Genomic DNA, 20,176 nt, shown 5'->3' on the forward strand with positions numbered 1-20,176 from the left:
CAGTAGGGCATCCTGGGCAGGGGGGCTTGCAGCAGGCGGGGTGGGGGCAGATTGTGCTGCTGCCTCTGTAGCAGTGGGGGAGCTGGTTCTCCTCAGCCCTCAGCTGCAGGCTGGTCAAGGCGGGTATATTTTTCATGGTTATTTTTCCATGAGTCCACATTCCTGAGCAGCACTGGAGGGGGGTGCGAGAGGCAGCGGCAGCAGGGACACGTCTTCAGGGCTTGGAGCCCCCCTGTCTGCCAGGCAGGCAGCCAGCCCAGCCCTGCTGCCCAAGCGGGCAAGTTTAATCATTCCCAAGGGTTGGTTAGAAAAAAAAAAAAGGAAAGAAAAGGACAGTGTGTGCTGAGCCCTCTGCATTAAAAGAGCCTCTCAGCAGCTTCCAAAAGTGCTGAGCTGGCATGTGTTTATTTGCACACGCAGGTCTCCATGGAAAATCTCGTGTGCAGGGGAGCGTAGACCCATGGCTTTGGAAGGGCAAGCTCCTGTGCAAGGTGCTGCCCCCAGCCACATCCTGCCCTGCACCTCACTGAGGACTCTTTGCCCTCCCTGTTCCTCCCCATCCCCAGCTTCAACCACTTCATTCAGACATGAAAGCCATAACATGGCTCCTGTTACAGCCATGTCCTGGACACAGGAAAACCAACTTCAATTTGGCTTTGGGGGTGACAGAAGAGCAGAAACAGGCTTTTGCTGTGACTGATGGACAGGCCTGAGAGCAGCTGTATCTTCTCTGACCTGGTGGGGATGAATTCAGACCCTGTGTCCATACAGCTCCTAGTGACAGTTCCCCAGTGGTCACTGGGGATCAAGGGATGTGTCACATGCCAGTGCTGGGCATCACTGGTGGTGCAAGGCATTGGCCTTGAATAACCCAGACTGTAATGAATGCAGCAGCTGAACTCCCAGCATCACAGGTGGGCTTTCTTGAGATGAAGCATGACAGGATGATGAGGGATGCTTCAGAGGAGTCATTCAGCAGGCAGTGCATGGGGCCCTGTTCATATCCCTCTCCAACCCTTCCAAAGAGAGTGCCTGGCCCATGCTGTGTGGGCACTGACCAAACTCACCCCAGTGCTGCCAAAGTATAACCATGAGGGCACAGCCTTGCCCTTGGTTATACCCCACAGGGTAGATTTAGGAAGCAGAGGTTGTTATTGTTTCCATTAATTGGCTCTTTCAAGCAGCCACTATTCGCACAAGCGACCTGAAGCGTTCCTGTTCCTGGTTTGTAGCTTCATCATGGAAGATGCCAAGAGTCCCCCAGCTCTTTTAGCTGGTCTGTAGGTATTGTGTTCTCAGAATTACTCAAGTCAAGCACTTGAAGCAGGTATTTTTGTTACATTTTTTCCTACCAAGCCACTTCATTGGAAATACGTATTTGTCAATTAACACTATGGGCAGTCACTTTCCTGGTTTTGGATGGCTGCAGTGGAAAAGGAGGAGAGCAGAGATTGTCCCACCTGGCCCAGCTCAGGGGATGTCTTTATTGACACTCATGACTGATTTTGATGAAATCCTTCCTCAGTAGCAACCGTCTGAGCTACAATTCCCCACTTCTGTCAGACCTGAAATTCCTCATTGAAGCAGAGCAATTAGAGGAAGGACTGGATCTCCTTCCAAGCCTGCCTGGAAGCTTACAGGTTGCACTTGCAATAGGAAGGGGGAGCATATGCCAGGAGGGAGTCACATTCTTTGTTTCACACATGTGAAGTCACAGCGAAGCATTTGGTCAGGGGCTGTGTGGCATTTACCCAGAGAGGCAGGGCTATCCCCCATCCCCAGAGGGTTGCAGAACCCAGCTGGGAAAACCCTGGTCTGCCCTGCTCCCTGACCCTGCTCCAGGCCAGGCTATAGACCTCCTGAGGCTCCTTTCAACCTACCCTGTGACCCTAGGAGCATAAATAGCCCCCAGGGTACTCCCAGGGACCTCCTCCTCAATGCTGGATAAACAGAGGATAATCACCTCATTATTTCAGAGAGCTGGACCAGCCCTGACTGCCAGCCCCTGACTCGCACTGACAAACACTCCCTTCCCCCTTTTTTCAGGGATAACACCATGCCCTATGCATGCTTATTCCCATTGCTAGAAACCCATTTTCTTAGACATACTGTATCTGTCAAAAAAAAAGTACAGTGTCACAGGTTAAAAGGGATTAGGTGGATGAACTCTTATTGCTCACACAAACATCAGCAGAAGCCTGAATATGCAAACAGCACACAGCCTAAATATCCTAATGTATTTTAGAGTGGTCATTTCTAATTAGCCCTTGAATCCAACACCCTACTTAGCCTAATTAGAGACATAACAAAAAGCTACTTGAGCTCACATACATAGTGAATATGCGAGTCTCTAGCACCTAGTGCTGCCCTTCTCCAAAGAGCAACAGCAAGCAGAGCCTCTCAGTATCCAGCATGGATGAAAACTGGTCCCATGAAGCCAACGTGTTGAAAAGCTGCACCATTAACTCCATTAAGATGCTTTAAATGTGAATTTGAAAGGTTTTGATGAGAGTTGTGTTACTGGGGAAAAAGAAGGCAAGCCCAGGGGTTAGGAGATACTGTATTTATTTTTTGCATGTCTAATCCAGAAGATTTTACAGTCTAATTTAAACCAGGAAACAGAAGGTAGATGCGGAGAGGAATGGTGAGGGTGGGGGATGGGAGGCAGGAGAATCACAGAATGGTTGAGGTTGGAAGGGACCTTTAAAGGTCATCTACTCCCACCCCCCCACCATCTAGACCAGGTTGCTCAAAGCCCCATCCAAGCTGACCTTGAATGTTTCAGGGGTGGGGCATCTACCACCTCTCTGGGCAACCTGTTCCAGTGTTTCAGCACCCTCACTGTAAAAAATGTCTTTCTTAGACCTAGCCTAAATCTACCCTCTTTTGGTTTAAAACCATTACACCTTGTCCTATCACTACAGGCCCCGCTAGAAGGCTGCGCTCATCTTCTTATAAACCCCTTTAGGTATTGAAAGGAATCCAGCTGCACAGGGAGCTATTTCAGAGCTGGTGACAGGAGGGTTAAAAGCTCCACGCGGCTCTGCAGATCTGCCAGGCAAGACAAAATAGGCATCATTTCTAAACCCTGCTTTTTTAAGCCGAACGAGCACACCCCCGCACATCCATCAGGCACGAAGCAAGCGGCGAGAAACCGCTCTGCTCGGCTTGTACACGCCTCGTTTGCGGAGCTGGGTTTAGCCAAGTGCTGGGAGGATTTCACTGTGAATGAAGAGGAGGGGGGTGCTTGCCGGCTCCATGGAAACCCGGCCAGGGGCAGGGATTGGCGGGGCCGTCTCCAGGCTGGGCAGCAGCCAGACCGCCCCAAGAAGGAGCTCTGTTCATATTTAACACGGCGCAGGGACGTGGTAAAACCTAGCAACGCCCGGCAGCCGTTATGCAATTCCCCAGTAATAGCTCCAAGGGATTCAGCATCGTCTTAACATCCTCCTCCCCCCTCCACGTTTCTATATATGAGGTTCTGGGGTTTTTTTTCTCTTCCCTGTTGCTAAACCTGAAAGTGAGAGGAAACAAAGACATCGTTATTACATAATGCAGATGTACAGCCAAGTGGTTCTCCTGCTGTTTTGGAAACATTTGGGGGGCCAAGTCGAAAGCTAAGAAGAGCCGTGTGATAGAACTCTTTTTTGGGGGTTTTCTGAGGGGTTTTTTGGGGGCGGTTGTTTGTTTTTTGTTGTGTTGGGGTTTTTTTCTTCCGTTTTCTATCTTTCCAGTTAGATATATTTATTTGCTGCAAGATGTCTTGGACTTCACCTATTACTGAGCCATTGAGTAAGCAGGATCTTTGGCAGCAGTAGTTACATCACACAGGTCCTAGAAAAAAGTAGGATTATGCATTGTCATAATTGCCCAGTTTCTTAAAGAAAAAATGAAGTTTGCTGAGGTTGGGAAGCTGGTTTTGCACATTCTCCATCACCACTAGGGAAGGGTGATCCACCTCCATTTGCCCTGCCATGGGGTAACACCAGTAGTGGGCTCACTCATGAAGGTGCTCAGCTCTGGCATGGAGCTGGCTGAAGGGGGGATACAGGCATCCCTGGGTCCCTTCAGCATCTTAAGGCAGCCCACAGAGCCTGAGGTGGCTGGGCTGCCGTCAGGCTAGTATGGAGGCCAACAACTGCTGCACCACAGCAGTGCTCTTACTCTGCCATTTATTCTTTCTTCTGATAGCACAGTGCAGCAGAGGCTGGATGATTACAGCTTGTGCCACAGGTTTTTCTCAGGTCACATCTATTGCACTTAGGTTTGTTCTTGTTTTAATGTCCCTGAGGACAGTTCTAAACATTTTACCCAAGCAGAGAACAGTGACTCAAGGAGGTCACCCCAAAGCTGCTCAAGGTCTAGCCAAAAGGGATCTGCAAAAATAGCATTTCTGTAGTCAGCAGGCTGTCCCATGTGAAAATGGGGAAACAGAGGGCCTGGTGCACCTTATCAGAGAGACTCAGCCTTGCACAGAGCAAGTCAGAAGATCCTCTCCCACAGGTTACCCCACCACAGGCAGGTCAGTGCTCTCCATTTCCTGTCAGTAGGCCCTCACACATCTCTTTCTATGCCTCAATTCACAGAGTCTTAAGGTGGAAAAAGCATTTCCTTATTTCTTAGGGCTGTTGTGAGGATACATACAAGCCTATGACCTACTCAGAGTACAATAACATCTAAAGTTTCCCAAAAATAATTTAAAATACCTCCAAAACCCATTCCTCAACTCCCACGGAGTACAATTGCACTTTTCTTGCTCCTTTGTGTTTTATGGAAGAGGGGCCTTCCCTTAGTGCCTGAGCCAAAATTCTTGGACAGGTCTTGAAAAAATAATATATGTTTTCTAGATCCTTTTTTCTCTTTTCTGTGTTAGCTAGCTAACCACCCTAGGAAAACAAGCCATAAATCAATTGAAAGCCTAACCTATGGTTTGCCAATCTGAAAAACAGACTGGCCCAGGAATGCAACGGCAGCTCACTAAAACAACGGAGATTAAGGACAAAGCCACAACTGCATCTTGTGCTTTGTAATTCAGCAGAACTGCAGAGACATCAGAAACAGTGATCCCCCACAAGCTTCACCATCACCCTCAGCCCTTGGTCTCCTCCTGAGGGGTAAAGGTGCTGAGGGCTCTGCTTTCCAGGTGCAGACAGGCTGCGGCCTCAGCTCAGCTGGAGAGAATTAGGGCAGCTCAGGCTTCTTCTATAAAGGGGCTAAGGGTCCCTAGCAGAGGACGTTCTAGTTTTTCCTTTCTTATCTCATAGTCTTCTAGGAGAATTAGGGCTCTTATAGCTGTTGTTGAAGGAGACCGTACTAGTTTTTGCTTTTAGGAGATTTAAGTCACCCTGCATGCCTGCTTTTTAGGAAGATAAGAAAGCCCAGGGTCTAGGTGGTTTTGTTGTGTGAGTCTGACATAGTGGTGCCAGGGCTCCCAGCTTCCAGCATTTCATAGAATCATAGAATGGTTTGGGTTGGAAAGGACCTTAAAGATCATCTATTTCCTATCTGGAGGAAGTGGCCATGGCCGATGCTGCAGGCTGCCCTGCAGAGCCCTTTTGTTGTTCAGGCAGCAGAAAGAAGCACATCCTTCTCCTCCCACTTGCACTAAAGCTAACCCTCTGTCAGCCAGAGAAATGGCCTGTATTTTTAATACCTTTTTTACACTTCATTACTGAGGGCCTTGAGCAAACTATGTCATTGGTGATGACATCATGAAAAGAAGTAGTTGCAGGGCAGTATCAGAGGAGGGGAAATAAAGTTCTTAAGCACAGGGGTAGGAGGTGGCTGTTTGGGTCGAGGCAGGGGGCTTTTTAGATTAAAAACTGGAGAAAAGTATGTTGCTGATAATGGAATAACTGTCAAGGTAACTTCACCTGGCTCACAGGCTGGTTAGAGCAGAAAGAAAAGCATAAGGGAGGAGGGGGCAGAGTCCAGTTTCTATGTAAAGATTGTAGGGCTGGACCTGCCTCAGAGCTGCAAAGAAACCAGACACTGAAACCCAGCCAGTTTTATGTTATTTCTGCAGTGCTGTTCAAATTCTTACTTCAGCTTTATCCATTTCTTTGCCCCTTTCTAGCCTAATTGCTGTGTCTGCCTGACTCCTGGTTAATGGCAAGGGTTACATTGTTTATTATAGTGGAAACTGACTTGTAGGAAAAACGCTTGGACTTTTTTTGTGTTCTGTGTGACTGGTGAAGCAATTGTGATTTGTGCTCCTGCAGTTAGTATTTGGGAATAATCTGTAACTGTTTCACGGAGCTTGCCCTGTCCTTTCTTGAGAATTGCTGAAGTCTGTGTAATGAAACCCTAACGAGTGGCCACCTGCATCTCTGGCTTTGTGATGGGGTGGTGGGAAGTTTGTACATGGTAGGTGAGGTCAGAGATAAAGCTTAAGACGTGCAGTGTTGCTGGTATGAAATTATTTCTCATTCCTGAGTCTGTGGGGACTTGCAAACCTTCCCAAAATAAGGAGGAGGAGCCTTACCTCACAAACACAGGAATGAGATTCCTCTTCCCATGTAGGAGCAAAGTGCCTCGACCACATCAAAGTGTGGAAATGCAAGGGCTGGGCTGGTTGTGCTTGTTATTCCCCCATGGAAGTGGTGATGCCAACCCATGAGCAAACGGTAGTGACAAGACATACTTCTTCCATGTGTTGACTGTCATTGGAGGCATGTCAGTGCTCTGCAGAGGGAGCAGAGATCTCATCTTGTTTTAAATAACACTGTCAGCTGTGGCCCAGCATGGCACAGCCTTTTGAGGTGCAGGGAAGGCCCCTTCCTGCTCTGTAGGGTATGAAAACTAGATGAAAAATTCCTTTGTACTCAGTTAAAGGACTTGGAAAACAGCTGCTGCTTTCAGCTTGCTTTCAGAGGTAACATTCCCATTTTGTGTCATCCTTTACTACACTTCCCAGCTGAAAGGGTGTCATTGTCAAAAATAGGCACTTGGAAGCTTTTTTTAGGCCCTTCGAATTACAGTCTTGGAAGACAGAGAAAGCAGCAAGATGGAAAGGGAGACTTAGAAGTCAGCTAAAACTTTCCATAAGAGAGATGCTGCAGCCCAGACAGAGACTGAAAGCTGTCTCCTTTGGAAGCACAACAGGACCACCATGTTTCCCCAATTTGTCAGCTGGCCTGATAACTATTTAGATTTCTATATTCATTGTAGCATATGATGGTAATGAAGCCTTTGAAGCTAGTGTGTGGTTAGCTCTGGATGTTGCTTTGAAATCTGATTTTGTGGTAGAAAAAATCAGCAATCACTGGTAGGGTTGGCATGGAGGCTGATTGCAGCCCTACTCAGGAATCGGCGGGACTAAAAAATCCATTTCTTCTGTAGGTGAGCATAAAGACATTGCCCTGGATCATTGCAAAACCCCATTATTTCTGTCCTGTCTTTATTTAGTGGCCAATGAATAAAGTCTTGGGAAGAGTATTAGGACAATGCAAAAGTGGCCAGACAGTATCTTCCCAGCTGCCAGTGACCTGTGACATTTGATTTTAATAGTCCTCAGTGGACCTTTTTTCCAAGAATTCTATTGCTTTTTGAACTCATTTATTTTCTGGTATCCATAACATCTAGTGGCAATCACGGATGGTTTATGAGGCACTAATGCACATGAATAGAGATATAGGCCAATTATCTGTTGGTAACACTGAGCAAGTTCTTGCAAATACTTTTCCACCTTAACAGAAGAGCAGACATCAAATGGTATCTGGCTGGTCTCCAGAACAAATAAATGATGCTGATGTTCAGAAAGGAAACGCTGTTGTCCTTAAATAGTCGAGCATTGTTCTCAGACTTCCTGCAATAATCTCTGCCTTTTTACCCAAAAAGATTCCTGACTGTGTGGGTCCAGAGACTTCTCTGATGTCTGCCTGCTGAATATTTGTAGCGCTTGTGATTTTTATCCTTATTTTATTTTTTGCACAATCCTGTGCCTAACACACAGCATGTGGTGTTTGAAGGTATGAAAGTGGGTGTTCTCTGCAACCACTTGGATAAAATATCCATAAGGTGTTATCTGTCTGTACAGCTTGTGGTCAGCATTCTGGTTAGTGCCAGGGAGATGCATGAATTAGAGAGAAGCTACCCCAGTGATGCAGCACACAGCAGTGACTGATGGCATGATGAGAGCAATTAGGGACTTGGTTGTTTAATCAGCTGTGCCTGAGTGTGCACAACAGCTCAAAAAGGCAATGGCAACTTTTGGGGAAATTGTGATGATAAAACCCTGAGAGAGGAAAAGTGTGACTGAGATGGCAGAGTAGCCCAGAAACACGTGGAGCGATGTCCAGAGTAGCTGGGTATGTAGGCTTTGGTTGAAGGTGATCTGAAACAGCTGCAGAAAAGCTTGGGAATTATATGTAATAGGGAATATCACAGTGGGGAGAGGATAGGACCAGCTGCTCCCTTGCCTGATGGAAAGCTATTGCCAGCAAAGTGGGAGGCTGAGCTATGGCAGGAGACATCACCATGGGAGATGTTGATCTGGGACCCAGCCAGAGTCAGCCAACACCACAGCAGTGGCTTTAGGCCAAAAGTGACAGTTGCTCTCTAGAGCTGGATATGAAAGAGGAGAAAAAACATCTGTCTCATAGGACATGGGTCCCTGTAGGAGCAGGGCATTTTGCCTATTCATTACTCTAAGGTTCAATCATAAAGCATGGATAAACACAGTTTGGGAGCTTGCAGGCACAAAGAAAGCAAGTGGCAATCCTGCATTCCACCCTGCCATCTATGTTTTTCTCCTGGGTATTGTTTTGATTTTCCCCCTCTAATTATCCTCTTTCCTGCCCAGCTCTTACTATTCTGTAAATTACTAACTTGCATAAAAAGGGGATGTGACAGACACCCCCAATCAACCTTTGCTGGTGATTCAACCTTAAAAGGCTCCTCTGCAGACTAATGGGTCTGTGATAGAATGTAAGCATGGAGATCCTCTCCTCAGTGCCTGGCCAACATAGCCGCTAAACCCACATGCTGCAGCTGCTGGGAGCAGTCCAGGACCACAGTGTTTTTTGAGGGATCCGATCCCTTGATGAAGATCCTGTTGATCCTGTGTTTCATTTTTGTTCAGGACTACTGGCCCGGGCCACTGTGCTGTGAGATGCAGCTTCACCTGGGTCTCCTCCCCCAGACTTCAAAGAAAATAGACGGGACAGCCTCACATGGAGTCCAGTGACATGGTCCTTTGCTCTTGCAGTGGCTGATAACAGTAGTTGTGTGGCATTGATAAGTTGAAGCATCTCTGACCAAAATATATGACAGGATTTGGAGACCAATTTGACATATTTGCTGATGTGTTGCCTGATCCACATGTTTTATTTAAGTTATGCTTACAAATACACCATGACCTACAAAGACTTCAGTAATGGGTTTGAGCCAGGAATGAGTTGTGCTTCACTGAAGTAATTATTTATTCACTTAATAGGGACTGATGGCTTTGCTCAGTTGGGAGCTGTGTATAATTAAAACCATGGTCCCTGCCCCAAGAGGTTTCCAGTCTGAAAAATGAAGCAAAGACTGTGCCAGAAGAAGTTAAAGGAATCTCAAGTGCCCAGATCTGATGTTCAGAAAATTACATTTTTTTATTGTGAGCTCTTTCTATACAACACAGGCCATCTGGGGCTAGTGTGTATTTAACACAGATTTTTGTTTGTATGGCTGCAACTCAGAGAGGTAGCTGTTGTAGGAGGGAGGTCCTCCCAAAAGCTGTAACATAAACTCAGACTTGCAAAAAACAAAAAAATACATCTAACCCTGAAACTACACCCAGTGTAACCTGAGGGCACACATTGCCCAGACTGGAGCTGCTCCCCTTAAACCCAGCCAAGGCAAGTGTGGGAGCTGGTGCCTATTCCCCATGCCCAGGGCAGAGCAGTGCTGATCAGAGAGACCTGGTGGAGAGCAGTACCTGACATGCAGCTGTTGCATAGCTGTCAGGAGCCATTGCCTCTCCCCAGACCTGAAGAAGGTCTGAAAGCCTGAAAGCTTGCCTGTTTTTTTAACTAATTATATAATTTGACTTAATAAAAGCTATTACCTCTCCATACAAATCCTGTGTCTCTTTGAATAGGTTGGCACATTTCCTAATAGAACCAGAAACTGCTTCTTAAACAGAAGTTTGACCATTATTGTTATTAAAATAGAAAAGGAAATGGAGGCTCATTCACAACAAAGTGATATTTATTGCTCAGTTTAATTGCTTAATGTAAAGCGCAGGACTGGGGGTTTGAAGGGGCTGATGTGCAGTTTGGTCACCCTTTGAAACAGAGCCATGCGTTGTGAAATTGCATGTTGAAACTCCAGGATTGAAATGGCTCAGGCAGATGGGAAAGGAATAGGATTCATTAGTGAAGCCTGAAGCAAGCCTGGGTAATTCTCCTGGGAAAACGTCATCCTGGAAACATGCAGCATCAGGACCACTGCCTTGTCCTGACCTGCTCCCTTGAGCAGGGTGGGAGATGCTGGTGTGGGATGCCTGGAAGCTTGCTCAGGCCTTTCCCACCCAGTCAAAATTTGCAAGTGGAGAATGTGGCTGTGGAGGGGACCAGACAGGCTCTGGTGTGTTTTGCCCCAGCACAGGCAGGTGCCCTTGGGGGAGCAGGGTAGGGAGCAAAGGTGAGCAGGGGGATGCAAAAAAGCGATGCCAGCCTCAAACGTCTGAGTTGTCCGTAGGTGTGAACAGGCACTGGGTGAAAATCTGCTTGAGGAAATCCTTGACACGAGTGCTGCAAATCTCCCCCAGCCCTGCCCATGGCCATGCCTGCCTGCAGGCCCTCAGCTAAGCTGTGTCACTGGTGCCATGCTCCTCTCCTTGTTTTCCTGGGGAATGAGTGTGGTGTAATGTGTTAATTGGGGCTGAAGCACGAGTATATAGCTCAGGCTTTGGGACACTCATACAGGCTTTACAGCCTTAACACAAACAGGGAATAGTTTAAACAAGTGTTTTCTGCCTGGCCCTTCCCCAGCAAGTGCTGAACCCAACATTTCCCGTGAGTGATTCAGTGGTGTTGGGGGGAGCTGGAGCTGCCCTGCTCTGAGGTCTGTCAGCATGCAATAAATCCAGTGTGATGGCAGTGAAATAATATTCTGCATGCTTGGAAAGCCACTTTTATCAGTGGCAATAATGATGGCTTGACTTCAGGGACTGGAGAGGTTTGACTCCTGGGTACAGCAGCTCCTGGCGCTGAGGAGTGGGAATTCACCTTCACCCACTGCAGGAGCACCCTGTGCCCACATCAACAACCAGCAAAGATCCCCCACAAACCTAATCCCATTCTTCAAATAAAAACCACTCCAAAGTCCTTTTCCTATGAATGAGAGTGAGCATTTTCCTAAGGACACTCCAAATATCACCCATCCTGCCATGCTGAGGGCTCCCAGCCCATCTCCTCTGCAGCCAGGCAGATGAGCCCAAGGGATTTTCAACAGTAGCAGGGTCTGCCATAAGTGGTGTCTTGTTTTTCTTAATGCAACCAAGAGGATCTGAGCTATTCCCATAGTGCTCTTAGTAATCGGCCCTGGTATGTTGAAAGGCATATTTGTCATGTCTCAGCCGGTCTCTTGGAGAAGCAGTCACAGGTCAGGTTAGTTACCTAATTTATGTCAGGGGCTGCAGGAATGAATCAACAACATTATTTTTTTTTATTTTTCCAGACAGTAGCTTGATACTCCTGGCATTCAGAACTCAAGGAGTTCCCTTGCTCTTGTGATCATTTGCAATCCTTCCTTATTTGGCTGATGTTACAGCAATTCAAGCAGAAAAAAAGTGCTACCAGCACAGAGAGCCAATGTCTCCCTTGCAGATGACTCCCTTCAGGGCCACTCACTTGCATGTGTCCATGCACACCTTGGTGTGAGCTAGCAGCAGCAGGTCCTGGGCAGCAGTTTGGGGCATTGTCCCAAAGACCAGGCAGCAGCACGGTGTGCCCATGCAGGGAGAGATGGAGTGGTTGGTTGGTCCTTCTCCACAACCCCATATGGGGTGGGCAGAAACAGCAGTGGGTGACTGTGAGCATGTTCCGCTGTCGTGTGTGAGTACTGGCAAAAACGGGGTGCAAGTCCAAATGCAATTTGTGTGCAGGCAAAACATGAGGAAATTTTACCTGCGGAAAATGCAACTTGCCAGACATGGACTGCCCTGCCTGTCCTCATCCCATTAGAGCTCCCAGGGCTACAGCTGAAACAAAAACAGAGAACTGGGGCACATCACTTCCAGTGCCAGCCACCCCCAGTGGTGGGGTGAGAGGCTGCTCTGTGGATATTAGGAAGGAATTCTTCACTATGAAGGTGGTGAGACACTGGAACTGGTTCCCAGGGAAGCTGTGGATGCCCCATCCCTGGAAGTTTTTAAGGACAGGTTGGATGGGGCTTGGAGCAACCTGGTCTAGTGGAAGGTGTCCCTGCCCATGCAGCTGTGCTGGATCTAGATGATCTATAAGGTCCCTTCCAACCCAAACCACTCTATGATATTCCTGCTGGGACCGAACACAATCCCATCCAGGAGATTTCAGGCAGATCTTTTCCAGCATGTGCTTGTTTCCATCTGGCCATATATATTTGGGAAGATGGATGGGAAACCATTCCTGATGAAAGCAATATTGGAAACCAAAAGTAGTAGGTTGTACAATTCCCTGGACTCTGGGGGCTCTGTTTATGACTGCCACAATGCTGGGCAAAGCAGGTGCAGGGGGGCCCTGCTAGAGGGCACCCTCACTGCAGCTTCCAAAGCAGAGAGCAAACACCTCAATGCTCTTCAGGATTCAAAAAGGATTGCCAGGCTCAGGGCTTGTGGATATGACCAAGGGTTTAGTTCACATCTCTGCAAGGGTGCCTTTGCATTTTCGGTGATGGCCTCAAATAGAAAACACAATGCAGAAGTGGAAGAGGTTTTGCAAAGTGCCCACTTATTCCAGGCTAGCAGGAGGATTAACATGGGGTGAGGAGAGGGCTGTGCCCCGGTGGGCCATGGGAAACAGTCAGGTGGGGAGAAAAGAAATAAATCCCAAGAGGTGCAATTTACCATCAAGTGAAAATGCAGGGGAGCAAATTTTTAGCTTTGTTTTTTTTGCAAGATAAAAGATTGGCCATTATCTGCCTCTGAAAAATACTCTCCAACCCCTTTTGTGCAGCAGTTTCTCTGCAGAAGGGCTCTCCCAGCACCCCAGGCAGTGGCAGGGGAACGCCCCATGGCCAGAGCAGGAGAGGTTTGAACTTGAACTCGTTTATTTAGCTTTGACTTTTCTCTTGCTGGAGTCCCTGGATCTAGCCCAAACCTCAAAAGTAAGTTATAGCCAAATATTTTTGAGGTTGGTAATGAGATACCAAAGCCTTACTTAAAAAAGAGTCCTGTCCCACATTCCCTGGCAGCGTGCAGAGCCAATGCTCCATGGCTTGGGGGCCACAGTGCAGCTGGCCAGCTCCTGCTCAGCATCCTCCCCCTGTATCCCACCTGCTCAGCATCCTCCTCCCGTACCCCACCAGCATGGAAGAGTACAGGCACACCACCTGAGGTGAGCCCAGAGCTCACTCTTTTCACTGTAAAATAAACATTGAAACAATTCTGTTGTTGTCCACCCACTGCTCAGGGTTAATTGCAACAGATCACATCTCTCCCCACCCTAAATTCCAGCTTGGCTTATGAGGTCTCCCACTTTTCAACAGCGCAAAAAAACACAATCACAGAATAGTTTTTGTTGGAAGGGATCTTAGAGATCATCTAGTCCCAACCCCCTACATGGACAGGGACACCTCGCACAAGATCAGGTTGCTCCAAGCCCCATCCAACCTGTCCTTGAACATTTCCAGGGATGGGGCATCCACAGCTTCTCCGGGGAACCTGTGCCAGTGTCTCACCACCCTCACTGTAAAAAAATTTCTTCCTAGTATCTAATCTAAGTCTCCTCTCTTTCAGCTTAAAACAGCTCTTCCAGGCTGCAGCAAGGGAAAGGGTTAATTGCTTTGGTTTCTCCTCTGATTCTCAGGGCTAATGCCAATCGGATCTGGAACAATAAGAATAAAATATGATTGAAACCTCTGGCTCTTTAAAAAAAAAAAAGAAAAAAAAAAAAGAGTATGTTTTAATTAAATTGAGAACTAGCTGGTTAATCAGCACAAGGACTAATGGTCTGATTAGCAGGAAATGCCAGGTGAAAAATTGACTGTCTCATTGGCTGGGCTGGAGGGAGAACCATGGACTGGGGATGTTGCAGGTGCTTTTCAAAGGACATCCAGGCTCCATAGAAAGATCTCCAGGGAGGAGAGATGTCCTTGATCCCAAGACGTGCCCCACTGGGGCTCAAGAACACATCTCCTCCCTTGAGGTCCTCAGATGGAGCTGCTCTCCCCAAAGTGCGTCCCTGTTCAGGGTTCAGCTGTGGGACCCTCTTCAGAGAGCATCTCTGAGAACCCAGGGATGCCAAGGGGGAAAAATTAAACCCCTCAGCCCAATTATCTTTAAGAAGGAGAGTACAATCGTGGAGGGGAGAAAGGATTGCAAAATCAATTTGGAATTTATTGTGTCAAGGGTAAAAAAAAAAACCACTAAAAAAACCCCAATAAATAAAATTTAAAAATTAAAAAATCAATGGAGAAATATCCTTCTAGCTGCCCCTTCCCCCACCCTGCAAAGCACAGGCTTCCTTCTGATTAAAGCTCAGCCTGGAGCAGTTTCGGTGGCAAGAGGCCAGAAGAAAGCTTAAGGTGTTCTCTGCAGTTTAAGGTGGAGCTGTTTGCAGCTCCTTCTCCAGCAGCCCCAGCCTTGGCCCGGCAGCAGCAGCATCCTCTGGTTCACACCCCCTGACAAGCAAAGCCAGGCTCTTGGTTGGCAGGTGAGCCTTGGTGGGGGTTTCTTGCTTGCAGCCAGCTTTGACAGGTTTTTCACTGAAAAAAAAAAGGAAATGAAAAGGCAGGTGAGAGGGGAGGGGTGCGGGAGTAACCCTAACACCCAGCCCAGTCCTGCTGCTTCCCAGAGATGTGATCAGTGCTATGGCACAAACACCCTGAGTAGGCACAAACACCTGGAGGAGGAGCATTTGTGGCCCGTGGACAAGCACAAGATCATGCTGGCATACGAATGGGATGAGGAGCGGGAAAGAGGTGCAGCCAGGCAGCCCCCGACTTGGGAAGTGTGTGCAGCCCCATCACAAAGGGTTTGCTCTAGAAACCAGGACCACCACAGGCAACCCGTGCAGAGACCTGTCCCAAACCCTGGCCTTGAAGCAATGATTTCTGCTTGATGCCCTTTGTCTAACAGGATGCTTTGGCATAAGGTGACATATCTGATGCCCATCAGAAATGCTTTATCCCAGTCAACAGCCCTGGCCTGGCCTCAGCCCAAATCCACCTTGCCCTCCTCTCCATAGGTAAGTCAGCTGCAACTTGGAGGCAAGGTTCAGCCAGGGCTGCCTGGCACTGCAGCTGCCTCTGTAACCAGAAAAGCGTCTCCAATTTGCTTCCCTGTGATACAAACCTCACCCCCAGCCTCCCTGCAATGCGTGTTTGTAGCTCACAGACATCCAGCAACATGTGTTGTGCTGTAACTGCGGCCAGCGTGGTGTGAAAGCATCTCATGGGCTTTTAGCTCATGAGATGGGAAAGGCAGGTTGGATGTTTCTTCTCCAAACAAACACAAACATGCAGCACACGTGCCATGGGTACATCATGAGATGGACAAGGCACTGCCTTCCCAAGGAGCAACTTTTTATTAGGATACTGTGCATTTGGTATTATGGGGCAATAAAGCTGTTAATGGCTATTTGTGTCTCATCAGCAGTAATGGCTTGGAGAAGGGTTTTCTCTTGCCTCAGATCATCCAAGGCCTCAGGACAGCCCCAACAGAGGGAAGCCATGGTGAGACACGGGGCTATTCCTGGTCTGGCAGGGAGCAGCAGTGCAGCCAGGCTAAGAAGTAACATGCAGGGGTGATGCAAATACCATCCGGATTGAAAAAAGGGGCAGTTTCAGCTCTAAGCCCTCCAAAATGCACACAGGAACCCCTCCTATTGAGCCTTCAGTGCCACTCACCACAGGTAAACATCTCACTGAGCGTGTTGGCGGAGTGGCAATACCTCCCCCTTGAATCTAAATATTTGAGATATCAGATCAAACAAGGTTATAAGGTGGCATATTCTGTTTTTAAAGTGTGCCCACTGTAGAATAAGTCTTACATATATTTTTTGGGGGTGTTTGGTTCAAAAGTGCTGTGTGGAACCAGTCAAAACTCACTGAAGTCAAAAGCTCTCAAAAAGCCCCAGATCCATCTGAATGGAGCCATCACTGAGACTGGAGAGCTGCCAAGTGCAGAATCTATAAATCATTAATTAAGCCCTCCCCCCATTCCTATCCCTAAATCACAATTGTTTTAAAAAGAAATAAAACATATTGGTTCTTTTAATTTGCCTTTTGGAGCCTGTGCCTGTAGGCACATTTTCCAGCTTTTCTAAAACACAAGGACTAGAAACTTCCTCTCATTTCTCAGTGAAAGCTGAGAGTCTCACTTTATTGTTTGCATCCAAAAGCCACAGCTTTATGAAAAATTCCAAATATCAGAAGACTAGTAATAAAATCAGAGGGACTGGTAATGCTGAGACTCCAGTTAGATGGAGATACTCCTTTTATAAGTGTCCAAGAAGACTATGCACCACTGGGATGCTGGTCTGCTACAAGAGCAACAAATATAATGAGTTTTGGTGAACCGATGAAGAACAAAGACCTAAGGTCTATGTTCCTTGGCCAAGGTGCTCAGCTCCCACTGCTTTTTGGACAGGCAGCCACTGTGTCAGCAGGAAGGCACACAGGGATTGCACTGGGAATGGGGCAAAGGTGGCTGGCACTTGCACAAGGGTTTTGGCAAGTGCAAAGCACCTGGCAAGGGTGAGCAGGAAGTGCCAAGGGGAGTCTGGGGTTTGGTGAAGAATTGCTGAGGCTCAGCCAGCCCTTCAGAGAAGAAGCCCAGTGAAATTATGTGATATTTGACACCTTTTCTTGCTCAGGCCTCAACTTGCACCCCTATCAAAGCAGCTGGGCTGGTTTCCAGGCATTGGGTTTAACATCACAGCCCTGACCATGAGAAGCATCTCAGGATGTGGTGTCCTGCTGTTCCTTGGAGTTTCTCTTGGGCTTTCAGAACCCTCCATAGCAGGGTGGTTTCTTCTGGGCTGACTTTAGTGGCATGTCTTCCCAGCCAGGCTTGGAACCCCAACATACAAGCACTGCGGGAACACCACCCACCCCTGTGGCCCCAGAAAGGGGACACTGGGGAGATAAGCCACTATGGGCAGTGCCTTCTGCCACCACATCTCCCTGGAGAGGGTCCCCACTGCCCCTGGAGGGGACAAGGACATTCTTGCAGAGACTGCATGGGCAAAGCAAAGCATCTTCATGTAGCCCAAACCCCAAGGGACCATGAGTGCTGAATCCTCCTCTCCTCCTCCCGTTGTCCAAGCATGCCCAGCCATGGCCACCACCTGTGCAGGTATCACAAGGGCTATCCTTGCCTTCACAGAGAACATCTCCTGTCATTATTCATGGAAATGATGAGATAATGGCCTGAAATCTTGGTTCCTCTAATATAATTGAAAATGGGACTAAACTGCGACTCTAAAAAGGAAGTCTAAATTAGGTTGCAGAAGAGAAAAGGATATTTGACAGCAGGAGCAGGCTCTGGAAATGTAGTCATTGTTTCTACTTATGGGTTTTGAAATGTAAATAATTTAACACCCAGCTAAGAAGAGGAAAATCTGCTATTTTGGGTTTATTCTGAACAAAGACAGCTGTGTAGTCTAAAACATACAGTTCAGCATTTAAAAAAAAATAAATAAAAATACAGAAATAATGCTGGTGAGAATGTCTTTGGGTGTGTCAGACCCAGCACTGGGGCTGGGCTGGCTGTGCCTTGTGTTTCACTGGTACCTTTGCAGCGACCTTGAGTCCTACCAGCTCATTGCAATAAACCCAGAAGTAAATGATTTGGATGGGATAATTCTAGGATTCTTTTACAATTACAGCTGAAGGATAAAAGCACAGGGAGAGATTTTTAAAAGCATCATTTAGGTCTTCAACGAGATGGCCCCACAGGGCTTGCGCGGTTGGGCTGCCTCCCAGTCAGGTGTTAAATTTGGAGTTGGAGCCAGAGGGATCCAGCTCTCATTACTGAGATTCCCATGGCAGCAGCTGCCGCCAGGTACCAGCTGTATTTGATCCCAACCAGCACGGAGAACCGGATTGTGATTCAAATTCAGGTCTGCATTAGAATAACGAGAGCTATTGCAGGCACATGGGGCTGCCTCTGGGAGCTGAAGATGAAGCCTCATCTTTCAGAGACCTTCACCCAGTTGTTGTGCTTTTGCTAATTAGTGCAATCAGGCCTGATTGGTTTTTCTGCTTTCTCAAATATGCTTTGTCATAATAACTTCCTGGGAGAAAGGGTTAAATACCTCCTGGCTGTATAAACCCCTTCTGCAAAGGTCACTACCTGCTCAGCCATGCTCACTGCCTGCTGATAAATCTGACAATGGTTTGATGAGCTTTTGGAGGGATTGGCTTCTGTTTTTCTGATGGCTGAAACCAGACATGAGGATGAAACCCCATCCACTGCAATAAGAAGAGTAGCTGCAGTATTAGGAGTAAGTGCTGCTCTTTCTTCATTGTTCATTGGGGCTGGGCACACAAGAGAAGGAATATTGTGTTTAGGATTCAGAGGTGGGAAATCCTTACAGCTTGGTCCCTTCTCCTGGTCCAGATTCTGCAGAGAGAACACAGAGGTCAGGGAGGAATTTTTCCCCAGCACAAGAGCTAAGCTGCCTTTCCAAGGAGAAGCTGAAGCCTTGTGGGCTGATGTGCATCTACCTGCCTGCATTCCTGCAAAGGAGGGCAGGGCTTGCCCAGAGCTGCTGCTCATCCCATCCCCAGCCAGTGGCGATGGTGCAATCCAGGCTCTCCCAGCCACAACAGGGAGACCACAACAAGACTTGGATGGGGATGCAAACCTTGCATGGCAGCACAGGTGTGTCTCTCAGACAGCTGGTCACATCTGGGATGAGTTGTGCAGCATCTCTTCTGCCATGGGTGGAAAGTTAGATAACCTCCTTTAGAAAACCATATCTGTATACATTGGCCAGCTGGGGTTTCCTATGCAGTGCAGAAACTCTCCTTGCCATTGCCAGCCTGCCTGGCTGCAAACACACTATGGAGCTGGAGGGTAAAACAAGTCAATGCTGAGTCTTCTTGGAAAACCTGGCTCTGGGTGTGGGGAGCACCTGGAAATCTTCCTCCTAGCTCTTATGCTAATCTGGCCCCATGGGCCTTGCTGAAGCTCATTGAAATTCAGGGGGAGTGTTCCCATTGCATTCAGCCAGCTTTGAATAAGGATGTTTCTCTCTTCAGTGGATTTTTTGGTGGTGTGTTATTTTGTTGGGCTTTTTTTTAGATCTGTGCTCACTCTGGGGGAAAATATATTTAAACACAGAAGTCCTGCGTTTGCAGCTGTGCTACTGTTGTCTCCTCAGTGGCACCACAGTCCTATGAAAGGCTTCATTCCCATAGGGAGGTGGTTAGAGGGGTTGGTCTCAACTGTAAGGGTGGTCAAGCTCGTTTCACCTCACTCCAATCCCATGCAGAGGTTGTGGGTCTAACTGGGCTGACAAGGAGTCAAATATTGCTTGGCCTGCAGCATTTTGCAGATGAGAGTCGGTGAAAGAGGCAGGCTGGCATGCCTGGTAAGATTGTCCTTGCTTTGGGGGTTGATCTGGGCTCTTTTCTATGTGTGCTGCTTGTCTGTGCACCAAAATAGTAATTTAGGGCTTATAAAAAAATGCCTTATCAGGGGAACTCAAAGCACCTCTTGAAGAAGAGCAGTTATTCCCACTTCACAGATGGAAATGAGACCTATCTGGGGTTGCATGCAGCACTGGTGGTCAAGCTGGGAATGCAGCCCATGTCCCTCAGTGTTGCTAGCTTCTCTCTCCCCAGGGCTACCTTGTCCCATCATCATCAGTGCTAGTCAGTCAGCATAAATGCTACTGCACCTCAGACCTCCTTTTATCCCAAACCATCTACCCTCCATGTGACTTCTCTGGTTGTGAAGTCATCTTTGGTTCTGGGGACAGTAAACAAAGATTTGGCTGTTCTTAGCCAAGACCATAGGCAAGGAAGTAATAAAAGTCTCCAG

This window comes from Apus apus, chromosome 8 (assembly GCF_020740795.1).
Source record: "Apus apus isolate bApuApu2 chromosome 8, bApuApu2.pri.cur, whole genome shotgun sequence".
Lineage (NCBI taxonomy): Eukaryota > Metazoa > Chordata > Aves > Apodiformes > Apodidae > Apus > Apus apus.